The 19,349-nt window shown below is 39.0% G+C and overlaps 1 protein-coding gene across 1 annotated transcript in view; it reads right to left on the bottom strand.

Moving 5' to 3' along the window:
• Window positions 1-19,349, bottom strand: part of MYOCD (myocardin) — a 249,407-nt gene that overhangs the window by 142,360 nt on the left and 87,698 nt on the right. The window lies entirely within an intron of this gene.

Genomic DNA, 19,349 nt, shown 5'->3' with positions numbered 1-19,349 from the left:
GAAGTTGAAGAAGTTTCAGTTGGGTAGAGCAATATGCTTTTTTTAAAAACATTTTTAAAATATTAAAAAATAGTTAATTTACAATGTTGTGTTATTTTCAGGTGTATAGCAAAGTGATTCAGTTACACATATCTATCTATTCTTTTTCAGATTCTTTTCCATTATAGGTTATTACAAGATATTGAATATAGTTCCCTGTGTTATACAGCAGTTCCTTGTTGTATATCTCCTTTATATATAGTAGTGTGTATCTGTTCATCCCAAACATGGAAACCACAGGAGAAATGATGGAGAAGTACAAACACCAAGAGAAAAAACAGGGAGTTTGAGGAACTGGTGTGATTGGCAACTTGCAACCAGAATAATGAGCTCTGAGGTTGGTTGATTGGAACCTACAGTCCATAGGACTGGGTAGCCCATATGGGCAGAGTAGGAAGGAGGAAAAGAGGAGAAAATCTCCAAAAGCAGGTTAGAGAGTAGAAGTGGCTGTAAGTAGGGAATTTGGTTACTGAGTTTTCTTCGATTGTCTATGCAGAATTGTCTACACCAGACTTTCTAGCAGGGTGAGTCCTAAATTCCTGCAACAATGACAGGAGACAGGAGGTACTCTGATACTCCTCGGAGACATACCTGAGTACATCCTGACAAGGATGAGCTCTGGAGTATTGTGATGGAGGAGAAGAATGTTGGCATCACCTCAGCACGTGACATCAGGGTTAGAGAGGACAGCTGCCCCCATTCCCAGTTGGTGCTGATCCCATAGCACTGTTGTCTGCCTGCAGCCACATCAGAGTTCTCAAACCAGGCTTGTGAGGGTCTCATCACTGCGAAGCTATGTGGTCCTGATGCTTACTTAGCAGAAAGGCAGCCATTTTGGGTTGCTTCATGTGTCATGGTCACCCAACAACTATTCATGTCACATCTGAGCCTCGGAAGGGTGGACGGCATTATTCAGAGTCACCAGCAAGTGATGACAGAGCTCAGACTTTATTTCAAGCCTCTGGAATCCTAGTGAAGCACTCTCTCTTCCATGAAGGGATGTCATATGACTCTCACGCATTTTCAACTTTTAAATTTCAGGATTGAAATTCGATGTTGAACATGGACAGTTTGCCACTAATCATGGACCTCTGAGTAAATTCAGTCTTTCACAACATGGTGTTTTACAACCATGACAGGTAACAGGGATGACAAAAGTCGACATCGATGTCTTTTTACTTTAAATTGGTAATGATCTGTAAGGTTCATCCATCATGTGAAGGCAGCCTAGAATTAAATCCATGCTTAACACAAGGGAAATCGTTGTCCTGTAGCTGCTGATTTTCGCCTTGCAGTTCTAGGTGGGAGGGGTAATGAGATTTTGCTCCACCTATGGGATGTTATAGGAAAAGTCAACTTGCTAGTGTGTGACATGGGCCAATAGCATCATCTGGAAACACAAAAATTCAGGTCCCACTTCAGACCTTCTGAATCAGAATCTGTATTTGAACAATACCCCCCGGAAGATCTGTAAGCACATTACAGTTGAGAAGCACAAACTTGCAGGCTTGAGTTGCAGAAGAAGAATTTGTCAGCTATGAATGGGCCTTTGATGGCCAGCTTTGTCCTGCCCATAACTGATTTGTAGGGACTGGACGCAGAATCTCAGTGCACTCAGTAAAGTCATCTGGCTGTTTTTTAGGCAGCTTATCTCCAGTAAAGCATGGTGAGAAAACAAGGCAGGTGAACACTGGGTATTGGCACATCCATCTATGTAGATATGTTTCCTAGAATTAATTTTAACTTGTGAATTTTTCTTCTCCCTGCTGACTGGGTAGAATTTTGTTACACCTCTCACACCTCTATAACCAAAGACTTCCTAGCCCTAGCTAATTTCTCATTTGCATTGAAATTGTATTGAACAAGAATGAAACAACAAAAGGACTTGAAATGGTCCCTTGGAAAGCTCTAGAATCAAATCTAACCAGAGCTGGGAGAAATCACTTCAAACCTCTTCTCTCATCAAGTCCATTTCCTCCTTTGGTGTCACCATCTCTTCACAGGGACATGATTGGGTGACTAATTATGGATTTCCCCAGGCTTCCAGACTGGATTTTACAACTTGCTTAAGGATTGTTGACTTCTTGGTCATGGCTGACTGGTTCCCGTCCCTTTTGCCAAAAGACTAAAGCTTCCTGCTTCCCTATCATCTCTTGCATATGAATTTTTTGCTCTTGATGGAGTTACTAAGCTGATCAAATTGTCATCCTAAGTCAAACATCAACATCAAGGATTATTTCATGTTACAAGTATTCTTTTCTCAGAAGCAAGACAATCTTATCCCAGGTTCCCAGAAGGATTTGAATATTTGTATACTTATCTCATGTTGCCCAAACGTTTCTGGACCTCACCAGCCCAGGGCTGGTAACAAGACTGCATTTCTATCTGTGCCCAAATTGTAATCGTCTGAACTCAAGCAGAACAAAGCCTCCTCTCCTTTGTCCATCAGTTACTTTCAGGTGGTCCCCAAGAAGTTCCTCCCGGGTATGTCCAAACCAGGCAGTCAGCTGTGGTTGTCAAGCAGCCTCTTCTGTCCTAGTTTGTCCTGCTGCAAAGCTTAATTACTAACCCCAGCTTCCCTAATAACTAGACAAAAGCATTTGGGCTTATTAATGAATTTTTTAAAAAGATATTGGGGAGTGTGTGATAACTAGCACTATTTGAGCTTCAGCTCAGATAATGCCAAGTGCAAAGTACCACCCTCAGCGATATTATGGTCGGCCCTTGATTATGTGTGACAATAAAGTGGGAGGGGCAGTGAGTGGCCTTGTTTTCATCTTTTCCAGATCTACATGTATTCTTGAAGTGAATTCAGCCATGCATTCAACAAAGACAGCCTTGTTCTTCCATGCTGTCGGTAGAATTACAATTCTAGGGGTGCCTGCAACAGACCAAGGATCTGGATTGTTCTGAGAATGGGGAGCCATATGATGTTTTTTATTGACCAACAGAAGCTTAGCATGTATATGACACACTGTAGGCGCCTAGCATTTGCTGAGTGAGTAAGGAAATCCACTCAAGCACGCTCTCTGGATCCAGGGCAACCCAAGCCTCAAGAAGATGGATATGAGGAGCTGACTGACCATTCCTGGAACCAGGGGGTGGGTAGAAGAGAAGGAAACAGGGGACACCACTTTTCTTGTTTTGCCACCTCATTCCCATAATGAGCCTCTGACTTAGGAGTCTGGATATAAAAGTCATGCTTATTTTTCTTTCTCTCATACTGTTTTCTTATTTTACATATGATTCCTTCTGTTCTTACCAACCTCTGTGGTTTAAAATAGTGGGCTTCCAATCATGATGTGTGTGCAAGTTCATATCTTCATGCGTCCAATTCCCTATTGAAGAGCTCCACTTGGACTACCTTCCTTTGGTTCATCAAACTTGAAGCCAAAACTCACTCAATCATCCTCTCCAATGCAGCTCTTCCTTCTCAGTTTCTTACGTGGTTGGCAGGTGCACCCATACACCCAGCTGCCCAAGACTGAAAACACCTTTATCCTTTTTTTCTTCCTCTCTCTCACTGGTGGCATCCAACCAATCTTCAAAAACCACTGAGTCTAGTCTCTGAATCTGTCTCAAATCTGTTCACTTCTTTCCATTCCTTTACCTATCTCCTGGTATCACGGCCACGTATGGGTGTGCAGTTGCGAAGTGTGTGTTATACAAGTTGTGAACACGTGATTCGTGTTGTTATCTATTTAGAAGGTGCCCCTTGTGGTGTGCTAAGCTCAGCCCCTGCACAGATCACTGCAGGTATTTACCCCTTCTGTCCATCGGCCAGAGTGACTTTTCAAAAGATAAATCTAACCATCCTCCTCCTCTTTGCTTAGAAGACTTTACTGCCCTTAGCATTGATATGAGTTTGCTTGGGCGGCCATAACAAAATACCACAGCCTGGCGGGCTTCAACGACAGATTTTCTCACAGTTCTTCAGGCTGAAAGTCCAAGATCAAGGTATCAGCAGAGTTGCTTTCTTCTGAGACGTTCCTTGCTCCTTGGCTGGTAGATTGCTGTCTTCGTCCTGTGTCTTCACACGGTCTTCCCGCTGTGTGTCCGAATCTCCTCTTATGAGGACACCAGTCACATTGGTTAGGACTCACCCTAATAACTCCAGTTTAATTTAATTACCTCTTTAAGTACCCTTTCTCCAAATACAGTCACATTTTGAGGTCCTGGAGATTAGGGATTCAACATATGAATTTGGGGAAGTGGTGCAGGGACATAGCTCAGCCCCAAACACCCTTGGGATAAAATCCAACCTGCTTAATATGGCTTTCAAGGCCTCTCAGGATGGGACCACTGCCTTCCCTCTGGCCCAGCTCTCACCCCTCCCTCTGGCACTCTCTACTCCACCCCGTCAGGCCCCCCCCCACCCCCGCTCCTGGGCCCTCTCCCATCTTCTGTGTGGCTTCTGCAGACGCTGTCACCTCTGCTTGGAATACCTATCTCCCCGTTCACCTGAGAAATGGCTACTCATCCTTCAAGCCTCACGTTAGATGCACCCCTTACATTGGCAAGCCCTTTGTGTGTCCAGGTGTCTAGATTCCAAGGTGTCTCTCTTTTGAGTTCCTGTGAAATCTTATATTTTCACCAATTACAGTACTTTTTGCACTCTTGCATAATTACCAGTTGGCTTGTCTGTAACCCCGAGCAGGCATGAGCCATTGTGTTCATGAGAAGGCCCTTGAAAACCACAAAGTCTCTGAGACACGCAGAAATGAATTTTGAAATATGGCCCATGTGAGTGGGAGGCCCATGGGGGTAGGGATCCGGGCAGATGGGTCTCTGGGCTTCTGAACACACTTTCATCTGCTGTTGCTTAATTTCCATGAGCTTAAAAGCTACTGGGGACTCAATTGTCATGTGGCATTTAGTCTTATAAGTCCAAATTACAGCTTGGAAACCATCCAGCAAATTCATTTCTGGGTAAGGCAAGCATATGAAAAGATTGCAGTATGTGATTCCATGTCTAAAATATTATAATAAGTATCAGTCACATTTGCATTCAAATGTTAGGCTATTTATTCCAAATATGGCAGTGCTGTGATTATGTGATAAACATGAAACAGGCAAAATGGTTATTTACATTTTGTCTTCAGTTTTCTAATAACAGTGTTTAAGTTTAGTGATCTTGTTTTTTATTTTCTCTCATTCAGCCGGCTGTCATTTTCTCTGAAAATCATGTAAATAACCAACCCAGCAGGAAATAATGTTTCCTGCTCTCTCTTTCTTTCTTTTTACTTGTATCGAGACTCTCATCTTTACCCTTCTGTCTTGAATGGACTGTGTTAAGCAAAGGCAAGATATGTTGGATCATAATTAAAGGAATATTTATTTAAATCTATCACCAGAAGAAAGAGACAAACTTTCTGGGGCCCCAAAGTTCCAAGGACCAGGCACACGATCAGGAAACCCCTGATTCCAACTCATAAGACCAGAGATTTGAGAATTGCACCTGCCCCATGATCCCCTTCAGAGATGTTTTAAACTTTAATTATTCTGTATCCTCTTAAGTAATACATATTTTTAAAATTAGAAAATAAAAGTAGGCAAAAACAAACCACCAACTTAAAAACCATTTCAATAGGATTATGCTGTATTATAATCTGTTTTTTTTCTTATTATTCCATGTTCACAAGTATACTTCTATAATATCATTTTATTGTTAAATCTGTTTATCCTTCATTATATAATATGCATAGTCACTGTAAAAATTTATACACATAGAATCTGAAATTCTTTAGGTCTCTCACCCCAATCCAACTCCTTAGGTATATACCCTTTTTGAAAATGTATTGATGTTTTCAATAAACTTTTTACTTTGGAAAAATTTTGGATTTTCATAAAAACTGCCAAGATAGTATAGGGACTTCCCACATGCCCCTCACCCAGTTTTCCCATTGTTCACACCTTATACGACTGTGGTACTTTTGTCAAAATCAAGAAACTGATGTTGGTATATTATGCTTAAATAAATTCCAAACTTTATTTGAATTTCATCAGTTTTCCATTGATGTCCTCTTTCTGTTCCAGGATCCGGTCCAGGGCACCACACTGTACGTAGCTGTCATGTCTCCCAGGCACCCTCTGGTCTGTGACAGTTTCTCTGTCATTCTTTGTTTTTCGTGATCGTGACAGAATTGAGGAGTACAGGTCTGGGAGGACAGTCATTTTACGCCATTCATCAATATTCTTCCACGTATGTGTGTTAATGTGCTAATAAACATAGCAAGATATAGAATTTTGATACAAATATGACTTATACTATACTCCTGTTTTATAGTTTTAAAAATTGTGATGTCATCCTGTATCATCACTTAAAAAAAACAAAACAGCTTCATAGTATTCCATTGTGGAATCTAAATCTTCATTCTTAACCAGCCTCAGATGACAGATGTCTCCTTAACTTTCTATATTGAGATTCCCAACTCTGCTGCAATGACCATCCTTGATCTGAATTTCCAGGCATGTCCCTGATCATTTTCTAAGGATATATATGAAAAGTTGCCAAAGACTTTTCTCTAAAAAAATGATCTAAATGGCCCATTAGGTCTCCAAAAAGTTTTTGTGTATTTACACTGCCAGCGTCCATGCATACATCTGCATATCACCCGGCAACGCTTTCCCTGACACGGAGAGCTGCTGTCCTTCAGCTCTGACAACTTGATAGAAGAAAAGTGGCTGATGACACGTGTGGCTGAATTTTCTTCATGTCTATTAGCCATATGTCTTTCTTCTTTTTATGGCCATGATCACATTAGGATAGGGGGAGGAGAAGAGGACAGGTCATCTCTTTTTTAATTCATTTATAAAAGTTTATTCTGTATTGAGGCTCATAACCTCTTAACCTGATATCTTGAAGTTATTTATCTTGTTACTGTTCTCCTTATTTTGCTGATAAATTTTAGAAAGGGACATTTCAATTTTTTTATTCAGTCAACAATCATGTTTCCCATGATAATTTCTGCTAAGTATTATAGTCATAAGGCCTTTCGCCATAATATCATTCTGTTGTTATTCACCTGTATTTTCTTCTGATATTTCAATGTCTCTATTTCTTTAAATATTTAACCTAGTTGGGGTTTATTTTGGTTTGAGATAGGGTTCTAACTTTGTTTTACCAAATGGTTAGCCAGCTGTCTCAATACCATTTAATGAACAACCCAGCCTTTCCCCACTGATTTGAAAGTCTATTTTAACACCTCTTATTTGGGGACTGAAGTAGACCACCTGTTAAGGACCCAGGAGAGGTTTCCAACACGGGAAACAGGAACAGACAATAGTTGGAAACCTTTCCAGTTTTGTTTCCAGTTAAATTGTCAGTGTTTGCCAAAAGATACAGTCCGAGCCAAATCCAAAGATACATTTCTATTCCTGCTTTGTCCAAACTTTGTATCTCTCTTATTCTGTTCCTTCCTCCCAGAAGTAGAGGTCACTGCCTTAGGGAGCAGCTCAGGACCTTAGGCAACTACTGTTTGCAAAACTGCACATGTGCTCTGGAATGAATTTTATTAAAAGCTTCCCCAAGCTTTATGGTAAACTTCCTACTTCTGCCATTTCTGTACATTTCTGCATAGAGAAAAAACTCTATCCCCCCCAACTGAAAAACCTACCACAAGTTACTAAGTACATAACAGCTTATAAGCTTAGTTGCAAATTCATTGATTTATTTGAAGAATTAAAATTTACCTGACAATCACTATCTAGAGACCAGGCATTAGACTAAAATTTTTAAATTTCACCCATTTCTAAGGAGTGGATGCCATTATTGGCCCCCATTTTACAGGTCAGAAATGGAGGCACAGAGAGGTTAAGTAATCTTCTGAATGTCACACAGCTCTAAGTGGTGGAGGAAGAATTCCAACTCCATCACAGCCTATGCTGACGGCCATCACCTTCATCCAAAACTGAAGGTTGATACGTTCCCATGGTAACAATACAGGGTTCCTTGTACAGCTTCTGATTTCTGGACTGAAAGATTTTAGTAACTACCAGTGACCACTTCCTGATCATCGTGATGTGCTTCACTCTTGAGGTGTGTTTTTTTCTAGGTTGTGAAATGCAATCCGCAAGGACTCCAAGTCTTGAGTTGGACTGCGGGCTCCATACATTGCATTGCTCAGCCATTCCTCCCATGGTACAAAAATAACGTCCATAGAGTTTCATTGGGTTCTGAGCCTTTATATCTGCTCTGTTTCCCCTGTGGATTATACCATGTACCGTGAATGACGGCAGCTGACCCAGAGCCAATGACTCCTCACATCTCTGTTTCTTCAGACCTCTCTGTGTCCCCTCCTGTCTGCTCACAGTGAGAGGTTTTGAGAGATTCATTACCTTTGCAGTTATTCATTTTCAGAAGATAGCAATTAGAATAGGATCTAGTCATCTCGTGCTCAAAGTACTTAAAGGGTCTTTTCCATTCACCCCCTGATCTTACAGATTAGGAGGCTGAAGTTGGGCAGAGTAAATGATGTGTCCAAGGGCCCACAGCTGTTTAGCAGCAGAGCGTGATGGATCCCTCAGATCTCCTGAACCCCTGACTTTCCTCTTTGTCCAACAGCTTGCTGCTGCCTTCAGCTGTACGACCAATCCTGCTTTTTGGTGATTTCTTTTTTTTTTTTGCAGTCACTGGATAGCTGACTCAGGTTTCATGTAACCAAACACAGCTTGAAAGCGCTCTTCCCTGTCGCTTACAACAAAGTGCCCGTGGAAGAGTTTATGGTGGAGACGTATGTGCTTGACTTCAACCTTCTCATCTTTTCTTAGTAAAAAGACATGCAATATACAGTGTCGCACCCCCGCCACGGAGGGATCAGAGCCTGGATAATTTGTAAGTACATCCCCTCACTCCTTTTAATGACCCGATGTCACAAATGCTCTTTCCAGTGCCTGCAAAACACAGTTCTTGCATTTCTGGTTGTCACTGCGTTCGATCAGTGCACTCTGCAAAATGTGCTTTTAATTTTCTACACAAAAATACTACGTGAAAACTGCAGTTGGCTCACTTGGCATCCATTCCCAGCCCCTTCTTTCTTGCCATGATCTACTCTGCAGTCTGCAAAACTGAATACTTATTCCTCAGCATCCTTTGTTGGCCATGTGAGATGAACCAAGTCTGTTGAGGGGTTTTCTGGGAAACAGTCCTGATGAGAAGGACGTATAGACGCAGAAGGTGGACTCTCTTCCTCTTTCTTTCTACCGGGAGTGTTGATGTGATGCCCAGAGGTGCAATAGCCATCTTGTAGCAATGAAGCAACAAACGTAAAAATAAAAACCAATAAGCTAAGGAAGGCAGAATGGAAAGCTAAGAAGGGCCTGTGTCTCAGATGACATCACTAAGCATCTCTAAGAACTAGAGATCCGTAACATATATTGATTGTTTTATTTTAAATACGAAAATATGCTTTTAAATAATACATTTTGAAAATAGGAAAATATAGAGAGAGCTGGTGAATAAAACTTAGTCATAGTTGCAGTACCTAATTTTCAAGTGCTGATATTTTAATAAATGTTTTCTCAATATGTCATTTCTCTGAACATTTTTAACCTATTAAAATAGCATTACCGTCTAAACTGCTTTGTAATTGGCTTTTTGTTTTTTATTTCATGATGAATTATGAGCATTTTCCCATGGCATTAAATACTCTTATATAACATGGTTTATAATAGCCCTGTGGTATTCTATTCTATGAATATGCCAATATTTCTTTAACCAATTCTTCATCGTTGGAATCTTTAGTTATTTGCTACTTTTTACCATTATTAATACTTACATTATAAGCAACCTTGTCCATTAATCTTTATGTTAATCTCCTTTCCCTTAGGGTCAGTTCCCCAAAGTGGAATCATTTGGTCAAAAGGAATGATGATCTTTATTACTTTTGATACTTATTGGCAATATTTCTGCCAAAAAGTGTATTAAGGTGGTTCCTGCCATGACTGTGTTTATAAGTTGGTACCCAGCTCAGAGCACTCCTCTAAAGTTTTGTCACTTTCATTTTATTTAAAGAGCTAATTACGAGGTCTCCCTTTTCTCCACATCCTCTCTAACGTCTGTTATTTGTAGACTTTTTGATGATGGCCATTCTGACCAGTGTGAGGTGATACCTCATGGTTGTTTTGATTTGCATTTCTCTAATTATTAGTGCTGTTGAGCATCTTTTCATATGCCTCTTGGCCATCTGTATGTCTTCTTTGGAAAGGTGTCTATTCAGGTCTTCTACCCATTTTTTGATTGGGTTGTTTTTTGATATTGAGTTGCATGAGCTGTTTGTATATTTTGGATATTAACCCCTTGTTGGTCATATCACTGGCAAATATTTTCTCCCGTTCAGTAGGTTGTCTTTTCACTTTGTTGATGGTTTCCTTTTGCTGTGCAAAACCTTTTAAGTTTAATTAGGTCCCATTTGTTTATTTCTGCTTTTATTTCTTTTGGCTTAGGCAACTGATCCAAGAAAATATTGCTACGATTTATGTCAAAGAGTGTTCTGCCTGTGTTATCTTCTAGGAGTTTTATGGTTTCAGATCTTACATTTAGGTCTTTAATCCATTTTAAGTTTATTTTTGTATATGGTGTGATGGAATGTTCAAATCTGTTTTCCATGTAGCTGTCCAGTTTTCCCAGCACCACTTGTTGAAGAGATTGTCTTTTCTCCATTGTATATTCTTGCCTCCTTTGTCATAGATTAACTGACCATAGGTGTGTGGGTTTACTTCTGGGCTCTCTATTCTGTTTCATTGATCTATGTGTCACTTTTTGGGCTCATACCATGCTGTTTTGATTACTGTAGCTTTGTAGTACAGTCTGAAGTCTGGGAGGGTATTCCTACAGTTTTGTTCTCTTGTCTCATAATTCTTTTGGCAATTTGGGGTCTTCTGTGGTTCCATATAAATTTTAAGATTATTTGTTCTAGTTCTGTGAAAATGTCATTGGTATTTTGATAGGGATTGCATTAAATTTGTAGATTGCTTTGGGTAGTATGGTCATTTTAATATTATTCCAACCCAAGAGCATGGGATATCTGGTGGGAATAAAAATTGGTGCAGCCACTATGGAAAACTATGGAAAAGGATGGTGCTTACTTAAAAAACTAAAAACAGAGCTACTGTATGTTATAGCAATTCCACTCCTGTGTATATAGCCAGAAAAAATGAAAACATGAATTCGAAAGGATACATGTACCCCAATGTTCACAGCAGCACTATTTACAATAGCCAAGACATGAAAGCAAAGCATCTGCCTCACGACAGACAATTGGATTAAAAAGATGTCATATATATATGCAATGGAATATTATATTACTCGGCAATAAAAAATAATGAAATACTGCCATTTGCAGCAATGTGGATGGACCTAGAGAATATTATACTTAGTGAAATAAGTTAGAGAAAGACAAATACTGTATGATATCACTTACATATGGACTCTAAAAAATAATACAAATGAATGTATATGCAAAACAGAAGCAGACTCACACATATAGGAAATAAACTTTTGGTTACCAAAGGGGAGAGGGAAATGGGGGGAGGGACAAATTAGGGTCATGGGATTAACAGATACAAACTACTATATTATAAAATAGATAAGCAACAAGGAAATACTGTATCGCACAGGGAATTATACCCATTATCTTATAACAGCCTATAATGGAGTATGATCTGCAAAAGTACTGAATCACTAGGCTGTACACCCGAAACTAACACAACATTGGGGATCAACTATACTTCAATTTAAAAAATATTTTTGAAATGTATTTAGGGATTTGAAGAGTTTGCTTTAATTCCAAGTCCTCCTTTGATTCAGGGAAAGTTACCAATAAGAAAATCAATTAAAAAATATTTTTTTAAAAGAAAGTCTACTTAATAGGCCAAAAAGGAACCAATTCAAACCAAAACCCAGAATAATTAATTTGTTTAATTTGTATTTCCCCATTGCTTGAGAAGGGAGGCATTTTTTCATATTGGTTAGCTACTTATATCCTTTATGCAAATAATCTCTTTGGGCCTTTCTCCAATTATTTACTTATAGTACTCATATTTCTCTTAATGATTTATAAGAATTATTTATATTTTAAAGATAGCCATCATTTGTGTGTAAATGTTACAAATTTATTCCTATCCTGATTATATAATGTGCTTATATTCTCTCCTATATATGGTTTTGCTTTTACAATTAATTAATTAATTGTACAATTAATCTATCTGGAATTCATTTTGGAGTATTATATGTGCAGAGATCTAAGTCTGCTTTTTTCGGTTAGCTAGGTAATTCTTCAACATTTGTTGAAGAATTCTTACTGATTTCTGAAAGCGGTTTTTCTCTATTTGACTGTTCTGTCCATTTCTGCTGCAACATTTAACACTTTCACATTTTTCATTTGTAAATTATTAAAGCCTGGACATCCACTTCCAGGAAGATTGAGTAGACATACATTTTCCCATTCCTCCTAAGTACAACTATAAGTCCTGGAGATTTTATACAAGAGAATCATAAGAAGACTCTCAAAGGTGGAGAGAAGGTAGACTGGCTAGGGACCTCAAGATCCAAGGAAAGACATGGTGCTGAGTCCTCTGGGTTTTTCTTTTTTTCTTATATATCCCAGACTTAGAAGTGAAAAAAAACAGTAACCAAGAAACACCAACAAGTGCAGACAAAAAAAAAAAAAAAACCAAACAGAAATGCAAATCAAAACCGCAATGAGATGTCAGTGGAGGACATATGGGGAGCAGTAATGAGGTGCTCTACCCCTTTTTGCTGGGATAGTGTCAAGGAAGGTCTAATAAGAACCTTACCTCCCATCCCCACCCAGCAGTAACCAGGAGTCCCTCCCATGCCCCCCAGGTGTCAATGGAGGCTGAGTGGAGAAGCCAGACCTTCCAAGCTCACCCACCAGGCAGAAGTGAGGTGAGGTGCCGCCCCCATCACTCACCAGAGTGGTATTAGAAAAGAATTTAAATAAGATCCAGTATTCCAGCATGATACCCAAAATGTCCTGGTTTCAATTAAAACATCACTCATCATACTAAGAACACAGAAAGTTCCAATAAACAATAGAATACTTCAGCGAAGAAATGTCAGATATAAAGGAGAATCCAATGGAAATTTTAGAACTAAAACGTACAATAACCAAACTAAGATGAGCTGGACATCAGAATTAAAAGAAGAAAGAATCGGAGACTTTGAAGATAGAATAACAGAAATTATCCAGTCTGAACAATAGAGAGAAAAGAGACTTTTAAAAAAAGAACACAGCCTCAGGGACATATAGGACTATAACAATATTTGTAACTACCCAAAACTGGAAACAACCAAATTTCCTTCCATAGGTAAATGGTTAAACAAACTCTGACACATCCATACCATGGAATACTACTCAGCAATAAAAAACAATGAACTCTTGTAACAGGCAACAACTTGGATGGATTTCAAGGGCACTATGCAGAGTGAAAAAAGCCAATCTCAAAAGGTCACATGATGTATGATTCAACTTCTATAACATTCTCAAAATGACAAAATTATACAGATGGAAACAGATTAGTGGTTGCCAGGAATTAGATATGGGGGAGAGGGTAGGAAGGTGAGGGGAGCACAAGGAAGATCTTTGTGATGATGAAAAAGTTCTGTGTCTTGATTGTTTTGTGGTGGTTACACAAATCTACGCATGTGATAAGATGACACGGAACTACATACACTCACATTGTACAATGTCAAATTCCTGGTTTTAGCATTGGGAAAAATTGGGTATAAGGTCCACAGGACCTCGCTGTACTATCTTTGCAAATTAATGTAAATAAAAAGTGAAAAAAATAGAAGTGAAAAAAAATCATTGCAGCTTGATTTTGATTTCTGGAGGTAAAGTCCCCAGTCATTAACGTTATTTTTCAAATATTTTCAAAATTGTATTTCTTTGAAATGAACATCAGAATTACCTTGTCAAGTTCCCAAAATGATGTCAGATTTTATTGGTATTGTATTTCAATTATTTGGGGGGAGAATGAAAAACTCCTATTCTGATAGCCACTAGATGGAAAAGGCCTGGGTCCTTGAGTCACGCTCACTGCGTGGAAGGCCATCTGACAAATAACTGCATTATACAGTTTCATGATCAAACAACAAAATTCTATCAGGTTAAATCACTCAAATTTTGGAGGCTTTTTTTTTTTTCTTGCATGTTTTAGTAGCTAGCCTATACCAATTAATAGAGCTTATAATAAAATTTTAAACTTGTTGAAATTCTAGCATCTTTATTCTTCACCTTTTTTTACGTTATCAGAATTTTCTTGAAAGTTACTGAGAAAAAATCAGATGTTTATTAAAATTTAAAAAATTTTTCTTTATGATTTTTATAGTTCATCTTTATGTTAAGGAATCCTTCAGTGACTCCAAATTGGCTATTTTCTTTCTGTCTTTGAATGAGTTTCATCTGTACCTTAAAGCTGTATAATTAGGGAGGACTTTTTTTTTTAATTCCTCTTGTGGGTTCAATGGATTCTTTTTGAATACTGCTCCCCTACTCTGTGGATCTCATCTGTTCCATTGGCTTTGGGTACCATCTAGATGCCAAAGGCACCTCTGGATGTTTCCCCCCACTCCCATCTAGATCTTCTATGTCCCATAACATGGGATATGTCACCACCATCTACCCAGTTGCCCTTTCCATCACAGGGGATTGGACTGACCCCTGACGTTTTCACCTCCCTCAACACCCACTTCCAACTAACTGATAAATTTTAATAATTCTAATTATAAATGTCCATTGACAGATGAATGGATAAAGAAGATGTGGTACATATATACAACGGAATATTACTCAACCATAAAAAAGAATGAAATACTGCCATTTGCAGCAACATGGATGGACCTAGAGATTATCATACTAAGTGAAGTAAGTCAGAGAAAGACAAATATCATATGATATCACTGATATGTGGAATCTAATTTAAAAATGATACAAATGAACTTATTTACAAAACAGAACAGACTTACAGATATCAAAAACAAACTTATGGTTACCAAAGGGGAAATGTGGAGGGTTGGGATAAATCAGGAGCTTGGGATGAACATACACACACTACTATATATAAAATAGATAACCAACAAGGACCTACTGTATAGCACAGGGAACTCTATACAATATTCTATGATAACCTATATAAGAATCTGAAAAAGAATGAATATATGTATATGTATAACTGAATCACTTTGTTGTACACCTGAAACTAACGCAATGCTGTAAATCAACTATACTCCAATAAAAACTAAAAGAAAAAAGCTTAACTGCTCCTCTGTCACCTGTTACCTAGAATACTGCTGCATCTGAATTGGTGTGGTGGTCTGTAAGATGTTTACAACTCTCTGGTTCTACCTCACCCTGGCAAACGGTGGGATTGTACCTCTCAGACCCTTGGACTCAGGCATGTCCTTTGGGCTGTTAAATGTCAGCAGAAGTGACATGGCACCCTCTGCCGTGTGAAAAGCGGGCGAGTGATCTGCCCTGCTTCCTTCTCCCCGCCATGGCAAGTAACCACCCTCCCTGGTGGAAACTCTCTCGGTCTGCATCCCTGCGTGAGGATGGTGTGCAACAGAATCCCCAAGCAATCCTTGAAAGATGTGTAGCCTGAGTGAGAGAAAAGCATTTTTATTTTTTAAGCCACTGAGATTCGGGGTTGTTTGTTACTGTTAGGCAACTAAGCCTATCCTGACAAATACGCTTGATCTCAACTTTCATTTCTGGTTGCTCCCAACCATTTCCCACCCAGGAGGCAGAGGGATCTTTTAAAATACACAAAATGCATTCGTCACTGCCCTTTCAATAATTTTCTATGGACTCAGGAAATCACAGCATCCTTACCATGGATGACCAGGCCCTGTCGGCCTCTCAGCTTTTTTCTCTTCTTACTTTCTTACTCTCTCTCACTCTTGCTCTCTGTTGCTTTCTTTCTGCTTCTGTTTCACACATACTGGACTTATTTTGGATCCTTGCATGCAACGTGCTTTGCTTCAATATCTTCACAACTGCCTTGACCATCCCACTTCACACGCCTAAGAGCTATTAATTTTCTTTTAAGTTCTCTCCTGAAAGATACTCCCTCTATGAAGATCTTTTGGACCCTAATTAAATGAGGGCTCCTATAGCACTCTGCCATTTTTCATGGTAAAACCTAGGGTACTTAAGATTAATTTTTCAAAACTTCCCCCTCTACTGTCAGCTTCCAGAGGCCAAGGGCTCTGCATCTCTTGGCACTATTTATTGCCTCTGACATAGAACTTGCACTTGAGAACTTAAATAAGTATTTGTTAAGTAAATTGAATGCATGAATCACAAAAATTCCCTTTGTTACAGCGTCTGTTAACAAAAGTGTGTTAGGTCAATGATACTTTTTTCCGAGGTTGCGTTATCTGGCACTTCTCTATTTTAAGTTCCGCTCACGTGTGCTGGTGCCCCTGCCACGTGCCCCACCAGACACACAACATTTTTTCTATCTTCTCCACTCACTGCCTTGCTCTTTACCTGACTAGTTCCTATTTATCCTTCAGGTCTCAGCTTAAGTGTCACTTCCTTCAAGAATATTTTTCTCACTCTGCAGACCACATCAGGCCCTGTCTTTCATGCTGTCATGACACTAGTCCTTTTCGTCGTGGTCCTTCTGAGTCATTGGTTTTGGGTTATTACTACTCTCACCCTGTTACAGCCAAGGCCGCTTCCATTTTTACTTCTGGGGGCTGACAGTTACAGCCTGGGCACCGTACACTAGGCACTCCTCAAAGTCATGGTTTACATGGATTATCTGCTTACAGACTCAAAACAGTGCTAGGAGAAGAGGGGAAAATGCACCTTGTAAGACGATGGATAATTTATGAATGGTGAACAACGGATAGATCTTGTTTTGGAAATCAAAGTTGCATTTTTACTTCAGAGCCTGTATTTTTTTAACCCCTAGATTTTCTTGGTTTATGTCTTCGGCTCAATCTGAGATTTTTTTCCTTTAATAAATGAATTTATTTCATCTACTTTTATTGATATGTTATCAGTGTTTGGCTTCATTTCTGTAATTTCACTCTGTATTCTGTTTTCATTTGTATGTTTCTATAAAAAAAATAGTCATCTCTTGGTATCTGCAGGGGATCGGTTCCAGGACGCCCATAGATACCAAAATCCATGGATGCTCAAGTCCCTTATATAAAATGGTGTAGTATTTGCATATAACCTATGCACATCCTCCCACGTATTTTCAATCATCTCTAGATTAGTTCTAATACCTAATATAAATGGTACATAAATAGTTGTAAATACAATGGAAATGCTATGTAAGTAGTTGTCTGGCACAGCAAATTCAAGTTTGCTCTCTGGAACTTTCAGAAAAATTTTTTTTGGAAAAAAATTTTTTTTTTTTTTTTTTAAAGATTTGATGAAAGTTCATAATAGTGCAGTTGACAAGAAAATTAGTTATTTCTGAGATATACATTTTAAAGTAAAGTAAAATTTTTTTAACATCTTTATTGGAGTATAATTGCTTTACAATGGTGTGTTAGTTTCTGCTTTATAACAAAGTGAATCAGCTATATGTACACATATATCCCCATATCCCCTCCCTCTACCCTCCCTATCCCCACCCCTCTAGGTGGTCACAAAGCACCGAGCTGATCTCCCTGTGCTATGCGGCTGCTTCCCACTAGCTATCTATTTTACATTTGGTAGTGTATACATGTCCATGCCACTCTCTCACTTCGTCCCAGCTTACCCTTCCCCCTTCCCGTGTCCTCAAGTCCATTCCCTACGTCTCTGACATTTTTTAAAAAATTAATTAATTTAATTTATTTTTGGCTGCACTGGGTCTTCGTTGCTGCACGTGGGCTTTCTCTAGTTGCGGCAAGAGGGGGCTACTCTTTGTTGCAGTGCGCGGGCTTCTCATTGCGGTGGCTTCTCTTGTTGTGGAGCACGGGCTCTAGGCACGCAGCCTTCAGCAGTTGTGGCTTGCAGGCTCTAGAGCGCAGGCTCAGTAGTTGTGGTGCACGGGCTTAGTTGCTCTGTGGCATGTGAGATCTTCCCGGACCAGGGATCAAGCGTGTGTCCCCTGCAATGGCAGGCGGATTCTTAACCACTGCGCCACCAGGGAAGCCCCTTTGAATATTTTTGATTTACATTTGGTTGAACACACAGATGCAGAACCCATGGATAGGAGGGCTGACTGCATTTATTGAGCACTTACTATGTACCAAGTATAATTTCAGGTGCTAGGGATATAGCAGTGAACAAAATAAGAGTTCCTGCCTTCATGGAACTATCTTCTAGTAGGAAGAGGCAGATAATAATAATAATAGCAATAACAACAATAATAGCAACAGGTGAATTCACCTTACAATGAGTTTTTCAGAAAAAGATTGCTCTCCAAGTAGAACATTTTATTATGCTTTCTGTTTTTTCAGCATTAATAAAAATTTATATATTTCTTTTCCTGTGGCAGTAATTTTCAAAGTTTTTAAGTTGATTTAATGAAATCTCTTAGAAATTTCGATTCAGTTAACACTTTTTTTTCTGGAAGGGTTTATAGAGTTTATGTTTATTTCATTCTTGAGTATTTGAACATGTCTGTCTTGGCAGAAAACATTTGGTCTCATTTCTTATATCTGAGGAATTGTAGACCTATGTTGCTGTAGAGAATTTTGAACCCAGGTAGATTTTTTTCACCCCTAGAGGTAGCTTTTTTTAAATGTGTGTCTTCTTTGCTTATTTATTTTTGGGGAGGGCTGGAGAGCCCTACAGAGGGGGAGCTGGATGCTGTAGGAAACTCGCTGTAATTAACAAAGCACAACAAATTTAACAGATAAGTTTCAGCTCATGATTCTGCACCAGTTCTTCTTGGGACACAGTGTACCCTTTCAATCACAAGACACATAATTACCTTTGCTTTATAAAACGTCCCTCTCTTGTATATTTGAATATTTTAGATCTACTTCGTTTGTTTACTTTCCTTTTGAAGGTTCACCAATCACGTGCATGTTTATCCACTGTGCCTCATTTTCTCAGTCACTCTTCACTTCTTTTCACATATTTTGTTCGTTTCTTTTTTTTCTAAGACTGTCTTTCACATCTCAGCAATATTTATTTTGATTTCTGAAGATGCTGGGTTTTTGAACCGATTTTTCAAAAAGGTTTTGAAATTATTTTTCTTCTCTTCCACATTTTCCCTGGCGCTCTTCCAGCTCACATTATTTATTTTCTGTTGCTTTATCATGTCTTCCTTGATCCTTGTATCTCTTCTTTGAGCTCTGAGTTTCACAGATGCCATTAAAAATTCTTTGACTC

This window comes from Balaenoptera ricei, chromosome 20 (assembly GCF_028023285.1).
Source record: "Balaenoptera ricei isolate mBalRic1 chromosome 20, mBalRic1.hap2, whole genome shotgun sequence".
Lineage (NCBI taxonomy): Eukaryota > Metazoa > Chordata > Mammalia > Artiodactyla > Balaenopteridae > Balaenoptera > Balaenoptera ricei.
Note: the sequence above shows the minus strand (reverse complement) of the source record. Positions and strands in the feature narration are given on the sequence as shown.